Source organism: Oryctolagus cuniculus, chromosome 3, assembly GCF_964237555.1.
Source record: "Oryctolagus cuniculus chromosome 3, mOryCun1.1, whole genome shotgun sequence".
Taxonomy (NCBI): Eukaryota; Metazoa; Chordata; class Mammalia; order Lagomorpha; family Leporidae; genus Oryctolagus; species Oryctolagus cuniculus.
Window position 1 is genome coordinate 102,285,116 of NC_091434.1, and position 16,216 is coordinate 102,301,331.

Sequence of the window (16,216 nt, forward strand, 5' to 3'; positions counted from 1 at the left end):
TTTAAAATATTTGCATGTATAGTCCTTAGAAATATTGATGTTGAATTTATTTTCTTGTAAAATCTCTTTTAGGCTTAGGTATTAGTGCTATTCAAGTCCTATGGGATATTTTAGAAAGTTTATTCTTCACTCTATTTTCTGAAATAGTTATTGTAAAGTGCTACTTCTTTCTAGACTACATGAGAGAATTCACCAGTGAAACCATTCCCTCTCTCCCCTGCCTTCCCTTTCCTCCTTTCTGTCTTTTCTTCTCTCCAATTCTCTTTCTCTGTACACATAATCATATATAGGTAAATATGCAATCGCCTCAACTCAATTTGTTGAAAAGACTTTTCTTTCCTTGTTGAACTATCTTTGGGCCTTTTTCAAACATTAAAAAATACATATATGGACTCTCTTTGGCTCTTTATCTTTCCATATAGATCATCAAATCAGATTGGAAATTTTAACAAAATCTTTGGCTGAAAATTTGATAGGAATTCACTGTGATTATCAGTATACAGGAGAGTATAAATATCTTAATAGTAATAAGTCCTTTGATGGATACAGTAGGTATATATATTTACTTGTTTAGAACTCGTATAATTGTTTCATTAAAGATTATCACTTATCAGTTAATATCTCATACATATTTTATTAAATGAGTTTTAAGTATTCCATGTTTATTATGTGATTATTTTACTTTTATTCATTTTGAAATATATTCATACTTATAAAAAAACTCATAAAATAAAATAAGTTCCTGTATACCTTTGATCAAGCTCTGCCAAGTGTTAGCATTCAACATATCCATAATACAACAATGAAAACATAGAAGTTTACAGTGACAGTACTATGAAGTGAAATTTTTTTTTTAATTTCTTCATTGTAGCAATAGAATCTCTTTAACTGGACCAGATTCCAATTCTGCATTACATGCCACATTTGGTTGTCATATTTCTTTATTAACTTTTAACCTGAGACATTGTCCCTGACTATATTTCTTTTTTTTTTTTTTTTTTTTTGAACTTTGGCATTGCTGCCATTTATTTATTTATCATTTGAAAGAGCTACAGAGAGAGGAAGAGAAACAGAGAGCTTCCATCTATTGGTTCACTCTGCAAATGGCCAGAACAGCCAGGGCTGGGCCAGGCTGAAGCCAGGAAACAGGAGCTTCTTCCAGTTCTCCCACGTGGGTACAGTGGCCCAAGGACTTATGCCATCTTCCACTGTTTTCCAGGTGCATTAGCAGGAAACTGGATCAGAAGTGGAGCAGCCAAGCGTGAACTAGCGTCCATATGGGATGCCAGTGAGGCAGGTGGAAGCTTAACCTGCTAAGCCACAACACTGGCTCCCAGCATTGCTGCTTTCTTATTTTTCATTAGATCCTGTCCCAGACTCACTGTCTATATTGTTTGCAGGACACTGGGTGAAGAGACTCCACCCAAGTCCATGCCTGAAATTATGTGTTCTCCTTCTCACCTTTAAATATCCTGCAATATTTTCTTTTTTCTTTTTTTTTTTTTAAACTTTTATTTAATGCATATAAATTTCCAAAGTACGACTTATGGATTACAATGGCTTTCCCCCCATACCGTCCCTCCCACCCACAACCCTCCCCTTTCCCACTCCCTCTCCCCTTCCATTCACATCATGATTCATTTTCGATTATCTTAATATACAGAAGATCAGCTTAGTATACATTAAGTATGGATTTCAACAGTTTGCTCCCACACAGAAACATAAAGTGAAAAATAATAGATGATTTTTTTAAATGATGATGAAATCAGAGCAGACCTATTGTCATGTTTAATCCCAGTGAGAGTCAAGTTGGGAATTGATACATTGTCCCTGACTATATTTCTTTAACTTGGTAATTTCTGTTTGTTGCTTTTATTAAAAGGCTCTATTTTGAGGTTTATATGATATAGTCTCATGATCAAATTCTGATTATAAATGTTGAAAGAGAAATAATACTCTTGATATTCTTTTTTGAGTGTGTCATGTCAGTAGATCTGTGATACTGTTATGTGACTCTTAATTGTGATGTTGACTTTGAACAGTCAGTGAAAATAACATCCCATTATACTACAAAGTCCCTTGGCACATTTCTAACTCTGCCATTTGGGGCAAGTCTGATTGAGCATATCCCAAATTGTACATCTCCTCCCTCTCTTATTCCCACTCATATTTAACAGGGATCACTTTTCAGTTAAATTTCAACACTTAAGAATAATTGTGTGGAACGATACAGAGAAGATTAGCATGGCCCCTGCTCAAGGATAATACGCAAATTTGTGAAGTGTTCCATATTTAAAAAAATAATTGTGTATTAACTACAGATTTCAGCCAATCGTATTAAGTAGAACAAAAAAAAAAAGCTAAAAGGAATAAAGTATTAAGTTGGTCATCAACAGTCAGGACAAGGACTGATCAAGTCACTGTTTCTCATAGTGTCCATTACACTTCAACAGGTTTCCTTTTTGGTGCTCGGTTAGTTCTCTCCGTTCAGGGAGAACATATGATATTTGTCCCTTTGGGACTGGCTTATTTCACTCAGCATGATGTTTTCCAGATTCCTCCATTTTGTTACAAATGACTGGATTTCATTGTGTTTTACTGCTGTATAGTATTCTACAGAATACATGTCCCATAATTTCTTTATCCAGTCTACTATTGATGGGCATTTAGGTTGATTCCAGGTCTTAGCTATTGTGTATTGAGCTGCAATAAACATTAAGGTGTAGACAGCTTTTTTGTTTGCCAATTTCATTTCCTTTGGGTAAATTCCAAGGAGTGGGATGGCTGGGTTGTAATTTCTATTTCATTATATACTTCTAATTTTATTATTTGGAAATTTCTAATAAAGAAGAACCTTGTTTCCCTCTTCCCATTTATTTATCATTTATTTATTCAAATATTTATGTCAGTATGGAATCAGAAATTTACCTTATTTATTCAATGGATTATGATCTATTACTTTTATTATTTGATATTCAAACTGTCCCTTTCATGGCCATTGAAGATGTCCTTGAAGTAGACTGTTAATGTCTACTTGGCAAACCTTATCCTTTGTAGAGCAATTTCTTACTTTCAGATACTTTTTCTGTTCAGTTTGCATAATAATTTTTGCAATTATATTTGTATTTGATTTAATCTTAATTTCAAACTTTCCTGTTAAGATATAGAAATATATTTTTTCTTCCTATTATCAGATTATTTCTCAATTGTAGAACTTGTAGATTCCTTAGGATATTCTACATATATGAACTGGTCATCTGTTTCTCTATTTGTATCATGTATTATAAATAACTTCCCTTGTAGAGTTACAGAATCTTTTTTTTTTTTTAAACAGGCGGAGTTAGACAGTGAGAGAGAGAGAGAGAGAGAGAGAGAGAGAGAAAGGCTTCCTTCCATTGGTTCACTCCCTCAAATGGCCGCCACGGCCAGTGTACAGTGTCGATCTGAAGCCAGGAGCCAGGTGCTTCCTCCTGGTCTCCCATGCGGGTGCAGGGCCCAAGGACTTGGGCCATCCTCCACTGCACTCCCGGACCACAGCAGAGAGCTGGACTGGAAGAGGAGCAACTGGGACAGAATCTGGTGCCCCAACCGGGACTAGAATCCGGGGTGCCAGGGCTGCAGGCGGAGGATTAGCCTAGTGAGCTGTGGTGCCGGCAGAGTTACAGAATCTTGATTTGCATGCCACGTACCAGGGTATTAACATGTTCAATGATCATTGTATTACCTAGATACTGTAATTAGATCTATAAACGAATCACATACAAATATGATTTATTCTGCAATAATGCTACCTGTTTTGGTTTACTATTATTAAAATTACTAATTATGTTACCTTAGAAGCTGCAGTTTATATTTTTATTTCTTTAAAAGATTGTATTTTGTGTTTTTTAATACTATTTATTATAATTATTTTTATTTATAACAGAGACACTGACAGAAATATCTTCTGTCTGCTGACTCATTCTGCAAATGTTCACAACAGTTGGGGCTGAGCCAGACTGAAGGCAGGACACAATTCAATTCATACATTCCACATGGGATAACAGGGATTCAAGTACTTCAACATGAACCCCTTAGGAGGTGTGCATTAGCTGGAAGCTGGAACCTGAAGCAGAGCAATGACTTGAAGCCAACATTCTGATAGGGGATGTGTCCCTCATGTGCCTTAACCAGTATGGAAATACCCAGCCCTGTATTTTTTTTAAAGAGAGAACACAGTATAGCAGTTATGGGACCTTGACTCTGGCATATGCAATCCAATCCTATCCCCAACAGTTTATTCCTCCTCCTATTCCTTTTCTTTCTCCAACCAAAGCTTAATCTAAATAAAATTTATAGCCCATAATTCACACATTTAAAGTATACAAAATGACCTTTACTGTGTTCACAAAACTGTGCAGTCATCATCAAAAATTTATTTTCATAAAACCATAAAAAAAACCCTGCAGTTCTAGCTGTCAATATCCAATTTCCTATTCCTCTAATTTTAAGCAATCATGAAACCTTTTTCTGTGTATCTGGATTAGCCTATTCTAGGAATTTCCTACATACTAAATCATGTAATATGTGGTCCTTTTGACTGTCTGGCTTTCACTTAGCATAATATTTTCAAAATTCATTCATACTGTTGCCAAATATTCCATTGTGTGGATATAGCACATTTTATTTACCTGTTCATCAGTTAGTAAACATTTGTGTTGTTTTCATTTTTTGCTGTTATGGAGAGTGCTGTTTTGAACAATCATACGTAAGTATAATGTGGATATACAGTTTCATTTCTCTTGGATGAACCGAGAGAATGATCTTCTATCCACTGGTTCACTCCCCAAATGGCAACAACTCCCAGAGCTGATCTGAATTCAGGAGCCAGGAGTTTCTTCCAGGTCTCCCAGAGGGGCCTAAGCACTTGGGCCCTCTTCTACTCTTTCCCAGGTCATCGCAGACAGCTGGATCAGAAGAAGAGCAAATGGCAGCTATGTGGGATGCTGGCACCACAGGTGGATGCTTTCCCTACTATACTACAACGCCACCCCCTCTTAGATGTCAGATTTTAACTTGAGTTTCCCTGACAGTTAAGCACTTCCTGTTTAATTTAGCGAATACTTATTGAGTGCCTTGCCTTGGTGATTAAGTTTCATCAATGCATAAAGCAAATAAATACTCTAATTCTTAGGAAGTTTATATTCTAGCAAGGGAAGGCGATTATAAACCATAAACTGAATGAATACCAACTAGAATAGAATGTGGAATTGAGTGTGACAATCTAAAGGGAAGCGAGTTTTAGTTGAGTACTCAAGATAAGCCTGTCTCATGGAAAAATTGATAGTCCAGCAAAATTCTGAAAAATGTCTAGTGGACAATCTGGACATTTTGGGTAAGAGCATACAGGACAGTCTGTGTGGAGTCCAGGAGGTCATAGTGGCTATTTATTTATTTATTTGACAGATAGAATTAGACAGTGAGAGAGAGAAAGAAAGAAATAGAGAGAGAGAGAGAGAGAGAGAAAGAGAGAAAGGTCTTCCTTCCATTGGTTCACCCCCAAAAGGCCACTACAGCCGGAGCTACGCTGATCCGAAGCCAGGAGCCAGGTACTTCCTCCTGGTCTCCCATGCGGGTGAAGGGGCTCAAGCACGTGGGCCATCCTCGACTGCCTTCCCAGGGCCACAGAGGAGAGCTGGACTGGAAGAGGAGCAACCGGGACTAGAACCTGGCGCCCATATGGGATGCTGGCGCCGCAGGCGGAGGACTAACCAAGTGAGCCATGGCGCTGGCCCACAGTGGCTATTACAGAGAGAACAAGTAAGCATAGGAACAAACAAGAATAGTAGGTGTTCATTCTTCAGAGGTAACAGGGACCAGGTCATATAGAACACTATATATTATTTCAACGAATTTGGAAGCTCTTACAAATGATGAGATGTTCAGATACTTAAATCTGGAGGTAGGAAAGTTATCAATTTTAACATTTTGTTTTTTACTTTTGTATTACAATTAAATACTTGGTTTGAATTTCTACTTCACTTATATCCTTGTAACAAAGAACATGAATATTAAGTTGAAATAAATTTAAAGAATGTTTCTTAATTTGAGAATTAAGGATAATCATAATTAAATAAGGTGTAAAACTTGAAATTCTAAAAATAAACAGCATTTTAGAATTATCATTGAAGACACTGATGAGTATTTGCCTATGAGGAAGTGTACTGTGAAATTCAAAATTGAAGTTGTGAAGAAATGCATGCATATTTATTCTAACTGTTAAAAAATAAGTTGAAATTTATTATATATGTAAATCATACTTTCATGGCACTGTTTAAAAGGAAAACTGCATGCATACTACAGAAGAAAAGTATATATGAAAATTCAGATTGTTACAAAGTTTTTGAGTTTTTAATTTTTAAAAGTTTGTCTTTTAACTTGATAAATAATTTTAGGATGGTATTACTATACATTTAGAAAATTCTAACATACTTTGATAACTTACCTTGCACCAGTACATATGCATTTAAGAAATATTTCTGTGTTTATTAAAATGATCCCATGGAAGCCTCTGGACACATAATATTTAATATTGTAGTTAAATGAACATTTTGGGCATAACCATCAATCAGAAAGTTTCTCATAGTACATTTAAAATTGATAGGTTTTGCCGGCGCCGTGGCTCAATAGGCTAATCCTCCACCTAACGGCGCCGGCACACCGGGTTCTAGTCCCGGTCGGGGCGCCGGATTCTGTCCTGCTTGCCCCTCTTCCAGGCCAGCTCTCTGCTGTGGCCAGGGAGTGCAGTGGAGGATGGCCCAAGTGCTTGGGTCCTGCACCCCATGGGAGACCAGGATAAGTACCTGGCTCCTGCCTTCGGATAGGCGTGGTGTGACGGCTGCAGCGCGCTGGCCGCGGCGGCCATTGGAGGGTGAACCAACGGAAAAAGGAAGACCTTTCTCTCTGTCTCTCTCTCTCACTGTCCACTCTGCCTGTAAAAAAAAAAAAAAATGATAGGTTTTTGTTTTCTTTTGTTATTTTCTCTAGCAATCTCAAGATTTATCAGAATAGTAGGTTCAAATAGATAGAAGGGACAAGATATTTCTTATCAACTGCTAGGCTCATGGATGAGACATTCATATAACCTACAGATTTACTTAAGATGTATATGACACAAACTTTTAGGAATGAAAAGCCAAGAAACAGGAAAAATTTTGTATTCTTGTGCTATGATTGAAGAAATAGTCATGGGAAAAATGATGGAAGTAAAAGAATTTGTCTAATTTAATTAACTGGGTGGATTCTACAAGCCCTGTTCAGACTCTACACTGTGGCCATGCATGAATTTCTTTCCTTCTGGAATAGGGCACATGAGGATCTTAGGAACTACTTCAGAAAAAGACCAGAGAACACTTTTCTGACCTGCTCCAGGGGCCTTCATGCGTGGGCAGTTTTCTCGAATGCCAACATGCCATGTTCCAGGGTAGCAGGTCCTTCACCTCTTGGAGACATCTCCTTCCCTCCCATCACACAAGCAACAGAGAACCACAAATTCTTAATGTTCAGAATTGTAAATACAGATCCTGGCCCAGGGAACTCCAGCAGCTGCAGGGCTAACACTCGGGTGAATGGGACTTCCAGGACTGCTAGGGTCCAGGTCATGTGACTTGCTTAAAACACTGACTTTTTAAAAAATTTTACCTCAAAATTAATAAATAGACATAACTATTGTAATGCTTAGGACTTTTTAATTGGTATGCTTTTTAATTGGTATACTTTTTAATTAGTATGGTAAAATTAAACTCAAAGACTTTATCAAAATAGACATTAATTTTACTGCTAAGAAGGTGACCAAGCATTAAGTTTACAAATGAAAATAGTGCTTTTTAGTCAATTTTTATGGTTTGCAATTATGTTTAAAAATAAAGTTAAAATCCGGGGCCAGTGCCTTGGCTCATTTGGTTAATCCTCCGCCTGTGGCGCCGGGTTCTAGTCCCAGTTGCTCCTCTTCCAGTCCAGCTCTCTGCTGAGGCCCGGGAAGGCAGTGGAGGATGGCCCAAGTGCTTGGCCCTGCACCCACATGGGAGATCAGGAGAAGCACCTGGCTCCTGGCTTCAGATTGGCGCAGCGCTGGCTGTAGTGGCCATTTGGGGGTGAACCACTGGAAGGAAGACCCTTCTCTCTGTCTCTCTCTCTCACTGTCCAACTATGCCTGTTAAATTAAAAAAATTAATTAATTAATTAATTAAAAAAATAAAATAATAAGGTAAAAATCCAGTAATTTTTAAAAGTTAACAGTATTTAAGATTTTAAACTTATCTCTATAAATTTGTTTCATTCTTACGGCATCTATCAAAATAATTACAGTTAACACGTTATGACTTACTAGGATAGATACCATGCTATTTTATGAAATTACGCAAACTTTTCTAAAATTCTGCGATAAATAGTATCATTGTTTTAAATATATGGAAAGGGAGGCTAAGGAAGGAACACAAAAGCCTCTGGTCACACAATAAAATGGCATTGCTAGATAAGAAATCAAAACTTCTGGCTTCAGAACACATGCTAATAGTCTGAGGCTGTACTTTTTTTAAAATATATTATTAAGGTGAAATTATTTTTTCTAGTCTTCCTCTCTACAGTTTTATCCAAATGTATGTACACTCTGAAAAGCACACATATGAGGACGTATAATAATGCTTTTGTGTAGATCTGGTTTTTTTTTTTTTTTTTTTTTTTTTTATAGGCAGAGTGAACCACTCACTAGAGAGAGAGACAGAGAGAAAGGTCTTCCTTTTTGCCGTTGGTATCCGAAGGCAGGAGCCAGGTGCTTCTTCTGGTCTCCCATGGGGTGCAGGGCCCAAGCACTTGGGCCATCCTCCACTATACTCCCTGGCCACAGCAGAGAGCTGGCCTGGAAGAGGGGCAACCGGGACAGAATCCGGCGCCCCAACCGGGACTAGAACCTGGTGTGCCGGTGCCGCTAGGCGGAGGATTAGCCTATTGAGCCGCGGCGCCGGCCGTAGATCTGTTTTAACTTCCTACACTCTAGCATCTAAAACACTATTTGACTTTTGTGTGAAATTCCATGACTCCTGATTTGAAAGATTAAGACCAGAATTTCAGTATGATGTAACTAGGATTTTTTGGTTTAGTACACGCATCTCTGACTAGCTATTTATTTTTTTCTACTAAAATATTAAAATCTAGAATTGCATTTAGACAAAGATCTAGAGAATAACAGCATTGAAATATTTCTCAAAAGTATGAGGGTGATCCTGAGAAGATTATGTCTATAGTAAAGCAAATTTTTGTAGTACCATTGTACAAGGACAAGATTTTATCTTTATATGTGAGTGAAATACAAAGCTCAGAAATGCACACACCCACCCACCCACCCACGCACACACCTTAAAAACTGAAGTAGTAGTAGAAGACACAAATCTACACATTAGAGAGGTATATTTTCCATTCACTCATTTATTCATTATTCTATCAGTAAGTAATCTAAATGTTAAACTTATGCTAAATACCTGGTTTATAAAAAATATATAATTTCTGATTTCAGATATTTCAGACTTGCCCGAAAGACTGATAAAATAAGAGCTCTTATGATGGCCTCTGATGAGTGTGATAATGATTGTGGGTGAATCTGTTCTGGATATGCAGAGAAAGAAGCTTTGTTTGCCTTGAGCAGCTGGGAATAGACCCCTATAGGACGTCCTTTCTGAACTGGGTCCCATAGTATGTGTGCTTGGAAGGAATTCAAAGCAGAAGCGACTCATTTAAAAATATATTCACTTAAAAAAACACACCTTTCCTCTTTATTGCTATAAATCAGCTTGTGAATCTCAAACTGTCCAAATGCATCTATTGTACAATTTTGAATCTGCTATAACTTTAGTAAGAATAATCACACATGAATACAAAAAGAAAAAAAAAACAAATTACTTTTAAGAGTAGCTGAAACATCTCAAGAATCTCACATGAGGCCGGCGCCACGGCTCACTTGGCTAATCCTCTGCCTGCGGCGCTAGCACCCCAGGTTCTAGTCCCGGTTGGGGTGCCATATTCTGTCCTGGTTGCTCTTCCAGTCCAGCTCTCTGCTGTGGTCCCGGAAGGCAGTGGAGGATGGCCCAAGTGCTTGGGTCCTGCACCCGCATGGGAGACCAGGAGGAAGCATCTGGCTCCTGCCTTCAGATTGGCACAGCACGCTGGCCGTAGAGGCCATTTGGGGGCTGAACGAACAGAAAAAAAGAAGACCTTTCTCTGTCTCTCTCTTTCTCTCACTGTCTAACTCTGCCTGTCAAAAAAAAAAAAAAAATTAAGAATCTCAATTTATATTTCTTGTCATTTGTCCTCTATGAGATCTATGAGTATGTTTCACTCTTTCTCTTTATTTGAAAAAGGAGTAATGCTAAGCTATTTTTTAACTATATGCTTTTACTGGGGCTGTCATTGTGATGTAATAAGTGAAGCTGTTGCCTGTGATGCCAGCAACCCAAATATGCACCAGCTCAAGTTCCAGCTGCTGCACTTCTGACCCAGCTGGGAAAGCAGTAGAAAATGGACCGAGTCTTTGGGCTTCTGCCACCGATGTGGGAGACCTGCATGGAGCACCTGGCTCCTGGCTCCTGTCTTCATTCTGGCCCAACCCTGGCTGGTGTGTCCAATTGAGGAGTGAACTAGCAGATGGAAAATCTCTGTCTCTATCTTTCTCTGTTTCTATAACTCTGCCTTTCAAATAAATAAAATAAATCTTAAAAAAATAATACTGTATGGTTCTGTAGAGTAAGATATGGAGAAGCAAGAAGCCAAAGGCTTAGCCCAAGAAAAATAGTGATTCTCAGAATAGGATTCTCCTACCTTCTTGTCTTTGGCATATCTTTAAGATCTTTTCTGCCTCTTCCACTGATCCTCTTTTCCTGAGGGATTTACCTTTGTGGTAACTGGCTTCCTTGTCCTCTGGCTTCTGGTTCAGTTGGGTCAATATAGAAATCAGAACAAACACGATCCAAGTTATTTATGCTCTAGTCTTCCTCTCTGTGAAAGGTTTGCCTCATTCACAGGCTGCTACCTCTCTCTAGGTAGCTTTCTTCTTCTGAATTCACTCCATCACGCTATGCTTTCAGGCCTAATGAAGATAATAGCTCTAGAGTTCTGCACTATCTCACATGGTTTGCCTATACACTATCAAGATGCCTGCTGTTCAACTCTTCTGAAATTATACTAATTTTACCATATAGCTATTCCCTGCTTCAGACTTAACAAACACAATCTCCCTAAAACTGATGCTATGGAAAAGCATCAGAATAATCAAAATTAGTAATTCATGTTTTGCATTTGAAGGTATCTAGAGGGTTGGTTTATATATTACAAGAGTTTTGTTTAATTTTTTAAAATTTATCTGAAAGGCAGAGAGACAGGAATCAACACACACACACACACACACATACAGAAGAGAGAGAGAAATAGGCAGACAGACAGACACAGAGAAAGCTCCTAGATTCAGTTCTCATATGTCCATAATAAACATAACTTGAGCAGAAGCTGGGAGCCTGGAACTGATTCAAGTCACTGACCTGGTTGCAGAGACCCAATTCCTTTAAAAAAAAAAAAAAAGGAAGGGATATTTATTTACTTTTAAAGAATAACAGAGAGAAAAAAAGACATAGAAAGAGAGTGAGAAAGAGATCTATCTTCCATCTGTTGGTTCACTGCCCAGGTGGCCACAGCAACCAGCACCAGGCCTGGCTGAAGCCAGGAGCCAGGAGCTTCATCTGCATCTCCTATGTGGGCAGTAGGGGCCCAGATACGTGGGCCATTTTCTGTTGCCTTTCCCAGGCTATTAGCATGGAGCTGGATAGACAACCTGGACATGAATTGGTGCCCCTATGGGATGCTGCTGTTTCAAGCGGTGGCTTAACCCTCTATGCCACAGATCTGACCGCTGGTACCCACTCTTTGAGCCATCATCTACTGCCTCCCTGTGTGTTCATTACCAGACATATTGGAAATGAGAATAGAATCAGGACTTAAACCCAGGACACATGTCCATCCAGAAGTTTCTGGTAAGACTAATAAAAGACTCATTGTTAAGAAACTATTGTGGGGCTGGCGCTGTGGCACAGTGGGTTAAGCCACAGCCTACAGCATCTGCATTCCATATGAGTGCTGGTTTGAGTCCCCAATGCTCCACTTCTGATCTGGCTCCGTCCTAATGCATCTGGGAAAGCAGCAGAGGATGGCCAAAGTCCTCGGACCCCTGTACCCAGGTGGGAAACTAGGAAGAAGCTCCTGGACACCTGGCTTCAGCCTGGCCCAGCACTGGACATTACAGCTTTTTGGGGAAATGAACCTGCAGATGGAAGATCTCTCTCTTTCTCTTTCTTTCTCTCTCTCTCTCTCTCTGTCTCCTTTCTCTCTGTATCTCTACCTTTCAAATAAATAAACCTTTAAAAATAATAAAATAAACATTGTGAATCTTTTTGTATATATGTTTCCTTTTAAAATAACTTCAATAGATACAATAGGTAAGACTTTAAAAGGTTTTTGTTTTCATTTATAATACATATTTGGGCTATATGGTAGCATAACAATACATGCTTGGAATGTGTTCTGGTCAAAACAGTGTAATCAGCAGTTCTCTTTCTTTGACAGAAGTTGATGGTTGGACTCTTGGAGCTTCTTTCTTCCATTTGATCATAAAATAATACCTGTTTATCGTGAACGATGTTCTCCCCACTGTGCTGTGTAACAAATGGAACTTATTCCTTTGACCTAACTCCATTTTGGTATCTATTAACAAAACTTCCTCTATTCCCACTACCCTAAGCCCCAAACCTCCTAGCCTGTTCAGTCACCATTCTATCTTTATACTGTGTATTGTGTTTCTTTTTATCTTAGGAAAGACTTCTTGATGATTAATGTGAAGTTTGTTTTTTCAAATTTGGTTAGGTGTCAATGGAATTAGGCATTCTATGTGTGTCCTGTGAACTTCCTCAGGAAGGTTAAATATAGTCATCTACTTTTATATTCAATATTTCTTAGATTTAAGTTCTGACTTATCACACCACCCTCTCTCTAAGTCCAAAGCAAATACAGCTATTTCTCTGAAGTGTGGAACACTTGGACATCGGCACCCACTGCAGGGGCCAAGAGTTGTTTCTCATAAATGATCATTTTATGATCTTGAGGATAAAACAATCAGCTGGTGTGTTTGGAAAGAGTCCCGTTTTGCTGGCTTTGAAATTGCTTAGCATCTAAGTACAGGAAATACGTTGCCTAGTTTATAAAGCTGAATATGTTTGTGTTGGTTGGATGATTTGAGTGAGGCATGAGTGAAGTTCCAAGATGCAAAAGGCAATATGATTAGTGACAGTGAATCCTGACAGTTAAATTTAACTCTGTATGGCATCTCTCACCAAGAAACCAATTTAATTGTCTATCTACGAAGACACATGTGAGATTAAGTGTGCGAGAAATGTGTTTTCTGAATGAACATGAATTGTTGTTTTGAAAACCATGAACCTATTTATATGTTCAAGGTGAAAGCACCTCAAAATTATGCCATGATGGAATATTTCCATACAATGTAGTGGAGTGCAATTTATGATGACAAGGCTTCTGCATTGTAAATAAAATGCTGATGATGCTTGCAAGGTGCAGAATTTGTGGACTTATGATAAAATTATTTTAACATGGAAATAGAGTTGTGAAAGCTAGCGGATTTCATTTCTCTGTTCCATATAGAACTTTAATCAGAAAAGAAATGACTGAAGTTAGCTCAATTCTTTGTGGAACCTATTGTATCCTAGAAAACCAACATGAGTAATTAGAGACAGAGTTTAATATTGGTTCTCCCCTTCCTTGATGTCAGCAGAATTTGTAAAGTAAATGTTAAAATTAACAAAAACTGCTATTGTGGACTTTAGATGATAGCATAGGAAAATGTTGATTTTCATATGACTATACATAAAAACAACTTTAATTGGTTATGTCTAACTCTTAAATTTCATCATCATTGAAATGAGCATAATTCTTTAATTTGATAGGAAGGATTTAATATAAGGGTAGTATATATCATCTACTAGTAGAAGAAGAGTTTCTCTTAGCTGAATCATCAAGAAAACACTTCATATATGAAAAATGAATTTAGAGGTGAGCTTTTGGTCTAGCAGTTAAGATACCACTTGTTACGCATGCGTCCTACACAGACTAACTGGGTGTGGCCCCAGTTCTACTTCTACTTCTGGCTTCCTGCTAATGCACACCTTGAAATGCAGCAAGTGGCAGCTCAAGTACTTGAATTTAGGCCACCATGTGGGAGATATGGATTGAATCACTGGCTTCTAGCCACAGCCTGGTTTCAGGCTTTGGTGTGGCTCAGCTTCTGCTGTTGTGGGCATTTAGAGAGTCAACAAATGGATAGGAGAACTCTATATTTCTGTCTGCTGGTCTTCAAATAAGTAAAGTAAATAAAGACAAAAAATTTAAAGTCATTCAGATATTGGATATAAAATAATCTCAGTTACTTAGAACTCTGTAACTTGGGCTAATTATATAAATTCTTTTTTTTTTTTTTTTTTTTTTTTTTGCCAGGCGGAGTTAGTGAGAGAGAGAGAGAGACAGAGAGAGAGAGAGTTATAGACAGTGAGAAAGAGAGAGAGAAAGGTCTTCCTTCCATTGGTTCACCCCCCTAATGGCTGCTACTGCCAGCACGCTGCGCTGATCCGAAGCCAGGAGCCAGGTGCTTCCTCCTGGTCTCCCATGCGGATGCAGGGACCCAAGCACTTGGGACATCCTCCGTTGCCCTCCCGAGCCACAGCAGAGAGCTGGACTGGAAGAGGAGCAACTGAGACTAGTACCTGGGGTGCTGGTGCCGCAGGCAGAGGATTAACCAAGTGAGCCACAGCGCTTGCTACATAAATTCTTTAAGATTCAATCTTTAGGCCAGAGCCGTGGTTCAATACGCTAATCCTCTGCCTGCGGCGCCAGCACACTGGGTTCTAGTCCTGGTTGGGGCACCGGATTTTGTCCTGGTTGCTCCTCTTCCAGTCCAGCTCTCTGCTGTGGCCAGGGAGTGCAGTGGAGAATGGTCCAGGTCCTTGGGCCCTGCACCCGCATGGGTAACCAGGAGAAGCACCTGGCTCCTGGCTTCCAATCAGCGTGGTGCACCAGCTGCAGCAGCCATAAGGGAGGTGAACCAACGGCAAAGGAAGACCTTTCTCTCTGTCTCTCTCTCTCACTGTCCACTCTGCCTGTCAAAAAGAAAAAAAAAAGATTCAATCTTTATCAGTAAAACAAAGATTAAAATAACATCTAAGGGTGAACATAGGGACTTTTGTTAAAATGAAGGTTAAGACATCTGTATACCATATCAAAGTGCCTGTGTACAAGTCCAAACTCTGCTTCCAATTCCAATGTTCTGATAATGAGAACCCTGGAAGAAAGCAAGTGATGATTCAAGTAGTTGGGTGCTGGCTACCCACTTGGCAGACCTACAATGAACTTTAGTCTCTGGCTTCAACCTAACTCAGTCCTAGCTACTGTGGGTCTTTGGGTAGTGATTCAGCAAATGAGAGCTTTCAGTCTTTCAGTCTGTTTCTCTGGCTCTGTCTCTTCAGTAAATAAGTACAATTTAAAAATATCTACCGCGTTGGTTAATACAATGATTAAATAATGTGTTATAAATGTTCTATATATTCTATACATTGTAAGCATTTCTGAACTGTTAGCTCTCATTGGTGAGTTAAAAATACTGAAAAAATGAGTGAATTAATTAATGTAAACCATGGAAATTCTGATAAAAATAAATCATGTTATGTTTCATTTATAAACATTGCTCTAATGATTGCTTCTCTTTCCTCTTTCCCTCTCTAGAAATACCAAAGGCTTTATCCTTTGTCTGGATCAAAGCAATTGGTCCTTACTGATCTCCTTGATACTCTTGGTTCTTGTCTAATATAGTCTGTATACCAGCAGCGGAAGAATCTTTGAAATTACAAACCAGTAGTAACATTACTTACTTAACAAATATTAATAGGTGACTATTATTATATGAAAAATTCCACAACTTGTCCTAGAGAGGAGATCCCCATGTGGGTGCCTTTCTCCCTTGCTTCCCAGGCTTACAGTGGGACCTTCTCCCATTGTCTGAGCCACATTCACACTTAGCCTTGCTTGTTTCCCAGCACTCCATGCCCTGCTTTGCTCCTGACTTTCACACCATGTA

The 16,216-nt window shown here is 38.7% G+C and overlaps 1 protein-coding gene and 1 non-coding gene across 10 annotated transcripts in view; both read left to right on the plus strand.

Moving 5' to 3' along the window:
• LRP1B (LDL receptor related protein 1B) overlaps window positions 1-16,216 on the plus strand; it is a 2,140,503-nt gene that overhangs the window by 1,781,149 nt on the left and 343,138 nt on the right. The gene's annotated exons all lie outside the window — the stretch shown is intronic.
• Window positions 2,193-2,296, plus strand: LOC127491879 (U6 spliceosomal RNA). The gene has a single exon (XR_007920812.2). It is a non-coding gene; the product is annotated as a U6 spliceosomal RNA (small nuclear RNA).